Here is a 7,531-nt window from a genome sequence, read left to right as displayed (position 1 = left end):
ATATGAAAGTAGGTGCTGTTATCATAAAGTTATAATATATTACAAAATATTATAAATAGCAAGTGTGGAATAATGGTGGATCAGTGTGCGGAATTGTCCTAGGCAATTATTAACAAGACCGGTAGTCGTCATTGCAATTTCATATGAGGGAGAGGCATAAGCTAACATACTTTCTCTACTTGGATCATATGCACTTATGATTGGAACTCTAGCAAGCGTCCGCAACTACTAAAGAGCATTAAGGTAAAACCCAACCATAGCATTAAAGCATCAAGTCCTCTTTATTCCCATACGCAACAACCCCCTTACTCGGGTTTGTGTTTCAGTCACTCACCTACCCACTATAAGCGAATCATGAACGTATTGCAACACCCTACAGCGGGAACCCCTCACGCTTGCGCGACACGGAGGACGCCATAGGACAGCACCAAGATAAAACATACAACTCATACCAATCTAGACCATCAATCAACCCAAGGACAAAAGATATCTACTCAAAACATCATAGGATGGCAACACATCATTGAGTCATAATATGCGGCATAAAGCACCATGTTCAAGTAGGGATTACAACGGGGTGCGGGAGAGTGGACCGCGTAAAAGAGATGAGGATGGTGATGATGATGGTGATGTTGATGAAGACGATCACCGCGGCGATGATTCCCATCCCAATGGCACTCTGGTGCCACCAAGAGAGAGGAGGAGAGGTTCTCCCCCTTGTGCTTCCTTCTCCATGGCTTTCCCCCTCTGGTCCTTGGCCTTCATGACGATGATGGCCCCTCCGAGATCCTCCTCCATGGCCTCCGGTGATGATGGCCCCCTCCGGCAGGGTGCCGGAGAGGGCCTAGATTGATTTCTCGTGGCTACAGAGGCTTGCGGCAGCGGAACTTCAGATCTAGGTTATTTCCCGAAGGTTTCTGAATTTATAGGAATTTTTGGCATAGGTTTCACGTCAGGGGGGGTCTCCGGGCTATCCACGAGATAGGGGGCACGCCCTAGGGGGGTGGGCGCACCCCCACCCTCGTGGGCAGCCCGGGACTCTTCTGGCCCAACTCCGATGCTCCGTGGTCTTCTTTTGGTCCATAAAAAATCCCCCAAAATTGGCACGTCAATTGGACTCCGTGGTATTCCTTTTCTGTAAAACTCAAAAACAAAGAGAAAACATAAACTGGCACTAGGCTCTAGGTTAATAGGTTAGTCCCAAAAATCATATAAAATGGCATATGAATGCATATAAAACATCATAGATGGATAATATAATAGCATGAATACTTCATAAATTATAGATACGTTGGAGACGTATCAGCATCCCCAAGCTTAATTCCTGCTCGTCCTCGAGTAGGTAAATGATAAAAGAAATAATTTATGAAGTGTGAATGCTAGTAGGTGCACAAGTTTGATCGAAGATAATTTCAATCACCTTTTCTAGCATCATTATGTGTCATAATAGTAGCTTATCTCATAAAACTTTTCATGATCAAGTAACAATCTATTCACAATGTCAAGTATGGTTCAGAAACTTCATTGAGAACTAACAAACTATAATCTCGGTCATTGAAGCAATTGCAATTTATCATAACATCGGAAAGAGTCAAGGATAGAGCTTTTCAGCAAGTCCACATACTCAACTATCATATAGTCTTCTACAATTACTAACACTCATGCAATACTTGTGGTTATGGAGTTTTAATAGGACACTGAGAAAGATAGGGGCTTATAATTTCACCTCCCAACGTATTCACCTTTAGGTGATGTCAACAATAATAGCTCCTGCTAACTTACATCCAATTGGATATATATATCATGATCTTTCAAACACGAGGAGCTTTCCAAAGGATAAAATGAAAAAGGGAAAGGTGAAGATCACCTTGACTCAACCATAAAGTAAAAACATAAAGTAAAATATAGGCCCTTCGTAGAGGGAAGCAGAGGTTGTCATGTGCGTTTAGGGTTGGATGCACTAAATCTTAAGGCAAAAGAACGTCACTTTATATTGCCCCTTGTATGTGGACCTTTATTATGCAGTCCATCGCTTTTATTACTTCCACAACAAGATCATATAAAGCTTATTTTCTCTGCACTAACAAGTCATACATATTTAGATAGCAATTTTTATTGCCTGCAACATGACAACTTACTTGAAGGATCTTACTCAATCCATAGGTAGGTATGGTGGACTCTCATGGCAAAAGTGGGTTTAAAGATATTTGGAAGCACAAGTAGTATCTCTACTTGGTGCAAGGAATTTGGCTAGCATGAGGGGGAAAGGCAAGCTTAACATGTTTGGAACGTCAATGACAATATACTTTAACTGAGATGTGAGAAAACATAAACCATTACGTTATCTTCCTTGTCCAACATCAACTCTTTTAGCATGTCATACTTAATGAGTGCTTCACAATCATAAAAGATGTCCAAAATAATATATTTGTATGTGAACCTCTCTTTCCTTATTACTTCCTATTAATTGCAACGATGACCAAAACTATGTTTGTCAACTCTCAACAACTTTTATGCCTCATACTCTTTATATGTGAAGTCATTACTATCCATGTTATAAGCATATGAAACATATATAAATTCATATTTATGACATTCAATTCATTCCCCCATTTACTCATAGGATATACATGAAGCACATGAGTAAATGACAAACTACTCCAAAATATATGAGTGAAGGACACTGAGTAGTCAAATAATTAACTAGCCATGGGAGGGTTCCTTTTTTATTCAATATTTCAGATCCAATGATTTTATTCAAACAGCAAGTAAAATTGAAAATACGCTCCAAGCAAAACACATATCATGTGATGAATAAAAATATAGCTCCGAGTAAGGTATACCGATAGTTTTGAAGACGAAAGAGGGGATGCCTTCCGGGGCATCCCCAAGCTTAGGCGCTTTAGTCTTCCTTGAATATTACCTTGGGGTGCCTTGGGCATCCCCAAGCTTAGGGTCTTCCCACTCCTTATTCTCCTTCTATCGATATCTCACCCAAAACTTGAAAACTTCAACCACACAAAACTTAATGGAACTTCGTGAGATAGGTTAGTATGATAAAGAGTAAACCATTAACTTTGGTTCTAAAAAAGACAAGGTTCATAATTGTTTTCACACAATACCTACTGTAGCATATCATTTCTACAATTTATATTGTGAAATATAAGCCATAGAAACTAGAAAACAAGCAAACTATGCGATGAAAACAGAATTTGTCAGAAACAGAAAAGTCTGTAATGATCTGAACACTAACCATACTTATGCCACTCCAAAAATTATGAAATACATTTGTGGACATGAGGAATTTGTCTATTAATATTCTGCAAAAAGAATCAACTCAAAATCACTCTTCTGTAAAAAATTACAGCTAATCTCGTGAGCGCAAAGTTTCTGTTTTTTACAGCAAGATCACATTAACTCTCACCCAAGTCTTCCCAAAGGTCTTACTTGGTAATTTGTTGAAAAAAAGCTATAAAACATGATTACTACAGTAGCTTAATCATGTAGACACACAAAAACAGTAAGGATAAATATTGGGTTGTCTCCCAACAAGCGCTTTTCTTTAATGCCTTTTAGCTAGGCATGATGATTTCAATGATGCTCACATAAAAGATAAGAGTTGAAACATAAAAAGAGCATCATGAAGAATATGACTAGCACATTTAAATCTAACCCACTTCCTATGCCTAGGGATTTTGTTAGCACACAATTTATAGGAACAAGAATCAACTAGCATAGGAAGTCAAAACAAGTTTAACTTCAAAACTTTAAGCACATAGAGAGGAAACTTGATATTATGGCAACTCCTACAAGCATATATTTCTCCCTCATAATAGTTTTCAATAGCATCATGGATAACAACTTTGTTCTCATACTCAATTGGAACCTCTTCCGAAATAGTGGAATACTAACTAAAGTTGACACTCTTTCAAATCCACTTTCATAAATATCACACTAAGATTCAACACCATCCAAGATAGTGGGATCACTAATTCCTAAAGTTGACACTCTTGCAAATCCACTTTAATTTATAGTATGATTCATACTCCAAAAGATATAAGTGAAGTTCATGGAGCATTCTACAGTTAATATAGACTAACCAATGTCCAAGCTCAAAATATATAACTGATGAAGACGAAGCATTCTATAAAACCACACTCAAACGATTTAAGTGAAGCACAAAGAGCAATTCTATAAGATCATACTTAAAAGATATAAGTGAAGCACATGAAGTATTCTATAAATCAATGAAGAGCTATCTCATACTAGCATGATTCTTAAAGAAAAATAAAAAACACAAAGGACACAAATCATGTGAACAAAACAAAAACCAAGGTATACCGATATCTGTCGAAGAAGAAAGATGGGATGCCAACCGGGGCATCCCCAAGCTTAGATGCTTGAGTATCCTTTAAAATATTTACTTGGGGTGCCTTGGTCATCCCCAAGCTTGGACTCTTGTCCCTCTTTATTCTTCTCACATCAGTAACTCCTCGTTCTTCAAACACTTCATTCACAAAAACTTAACCAAAAACTTTGTGAGATCCGTTAGTGTAATAAAGCAAACTACCACTTTAAGGTACTATAATCAACTTATTCTTTATCTATATTGGTGTTAAACCTACTGTATTCCAACTTATCTATGGTTCATACCCTTACATATGTCACGCCCAAGATGCGACCCTATCCTAAAGGAACTCGAAGGTCCCACCAAGGATAGAAGCGCATCTTGAAAACGCTGTTGCAAGGTGGATATCATTACATCAACATTACATAACAAGTAGGGATACATACATAAGGCATACAATGCCACACGAATACAACATCAAATACATCAGAGCATCATCCGTCTACGGATGAAACACAAACAGAAACTCGAACGACATCCGCCCTGCTAGCCCAGGCTGCCGACCTGGAACCTATCCCCGGATCGAAGAAGCAGAAGAAGAACTCAACGCAAGCAAGCATCGCTCTCGCGTCATGATCATCGCAACCTGTACCTGCAACTGTTGTTGTAGTAATCTGTGAGCCACGAGGACTCAGCAATCCCATTACCATGGGTATCAAGACTAGCAAAGCTTAATGGGAAAGGAAGGGGTAAAGGTGGTGAGGTTGCAGCAGCGACTAAGCATGATATGGTGGCTAACATACGCAAATAAGAGCGAGAAGAGAGCAAGCGGAACGGTCGTGAAGCTAGCATTGATCAAGAGGTGATCCTGAACACCTACTTACGTCAAACATAACCCAGAAACCGTGTTCACTTTCCGGACTCCGCCGAGAAGAGACCATCATGGCTACACACGCGGTTGATGCGTTTTAATTCGGATCTGGTGTCAAGTTATCTACAACCGGACATTAAAAATTCCCATCTGCCAATAACCGCAGGCACGGCTTTCGAAAGATTATACCCTGCAGGGGTGTCCCAACTTAGCCCATGATAAGCTCTCGCGATCAACGAAGGATAAACCTTCTCCCAGGAAGACCCGATCAGACTCGGAATCCCGGTTTACAAGACATTTTGACAATGGTAAAACAAGACTAGCAAAGCCGCCCGATGCGCCGACAATCCCGATAGGAGCTGCACATATCTCGTTGTCAGGGCAACACCGGATAGGTCAGCCTACGAGTAAAACCAACCCTCGAGTTGCCCCGAGGTGGCCCCGCAATCTGCCCGGTTCGGACCAACACTTAGACAAGCACTGGCCTGGGGGGGGGGGCTAAAATAAAGATGACCCTCGGGTTGGCCGACCCAAGGGAAAGGGATAGGTGGTGGTGAGGCAAATGGTAAAACCAAGGTTGGGCCTTGCTGGAGGAGTTTTATTCAAAGCGAACTGTCAAGGGGGTCCCATAAATCACCCGACCGTGTAAGGAACGCAAAATCCGGGAACATAACACCGGTATGACGGAAACTAGGGCGGCAAGAGTGGAACAAAACACCAGGCAAAAGGCCGAGTCTTCCACCCTTTACCAAGTATATAGATGCATTAATAATATAAGAGATATTGTGATATCCCAATCAAAATCCTGTCCACCATGGAGAAATCTTCAACTTCACCTGCAACTAGCAATGCTATAAGAGGGGCCGAGCAAAGCGATAACATAGCCAAGCAACGGTTTGCGTAGGAAAGGTGTCAAAGGTTAGAGGTTCATGGCAATTTGGGAGGCTTGAGGAGCAAAAGATAGGTAACGCAGCATAGCGATAGAACGAAGCAACTAGCATAGCAACGATAGTAGTGAGATCCAGGGTAGCGGTCATCTTGCCTGAAATCCCGCAAGGAAGAAGAACGAGTCCATGAAGAAGACGAACGGATGAATCCGAACCAACCGTAGACGAATGAATCCTCACGATCGCAACGAAACAGGAACTAACAAGAAGAAGCACACAACATGGTAAACACACCACACATGAACAAGGCATGATGCACAACAAACATGATGCATGGCAAAGCTACATGAAGCTACTCATGGCAAGAGATGATGCAAAGAAGAGCAACACATCAAAGCAAGTTTAAATGAGGCCGGGAACAACATGTAACAATACCGGTAAGTCCTCATATGCATATTTCGAAATTGGTCCAGATCTGAATAAATGTTATGTTCAAGTTGTTGAACAGCAAGTTAAGATGCACCAAGATGATCTACACGAGATTCTAGTCAAGTTACATATAAAGATCATTTAGTTCGGAGCTACGGTCTAGAAGATATGAGCAAAACAAGTAAAACATGGCATTGATGCAAAATGCACCCAAACATCAAGCAAACACACCCAAACAAGGATGCAACATGATAATATGAAACTATATGCAAAAACAAACAAATTTCATATAGAGCACACTCAAAACGGAGCAACGGTCCAACACACACACATGAAACAAGTTTAAAGGACAAGCTGTCCAAAACAGCAACTAGGCATATTGCAAGCATCAAAACAACAAGCTACAGCACCCCAACATGATAATAAAAGGCATGGACATGATGTACAGGTAAAGCATTACAAAACATGAACACTGAGCTATCTCCAGAAATCACTAGAACATGCCCAAACTCACATGGTAAGATTGCAAGTAATAACAATTCAGACTTTGCAGAAAATAACATCACGATGCAATGTTTAGAGCTATCAAACAACATGTTACAGGAACTTATCATTGCAAACAAAGGCATGACATGAATCTACTAAATGCAGAGATCAGAAGTCCTTTACTGACCATGAGCCAAAAAGGATCAAAAAATATGATGGCACCCTTGTAAACATGGCAAGTTATATGACAGATTCATACATGGCAGGAACAACGATAAGTAGGCATGTTGGTGAGCTTGAACCACTCACTACACAGCAATGCATGGCATGGCAAGGCAACCAACAATAAGAATACATGTTTATGAAGCTATACATGGCAAGAGCAAGTTCATAGGGTGCATGGATCACTAACAATAAGCATGGAAGCAACTGAACTTAATGTTAACAGGCTGACAGCAACATTATTTAGCAACTTTGGAGCATGCAAACAAATAATCTACATCAGGCTAT

The sequence above is a fragment of the Triticum dicoccoides genome, chromosome 7B, assembly GCF_002162155.2.
Source record: "Triticum dicoccoides isolate Atlit2015 ecotype Zavitan chromosome 7B, WEW_v2.0, whole genome shotgun sequence".
Classification (NCBI taxonomy): domain Eukaryota; kingdom Viridiplantae; phylum Streptophyta; class Magnoliopsida; order Poales; family Poaceae; genus Triticum; species Triticum dicoccoides.
Note: the sequence above shows the minus strand (reverse complement) of the source record.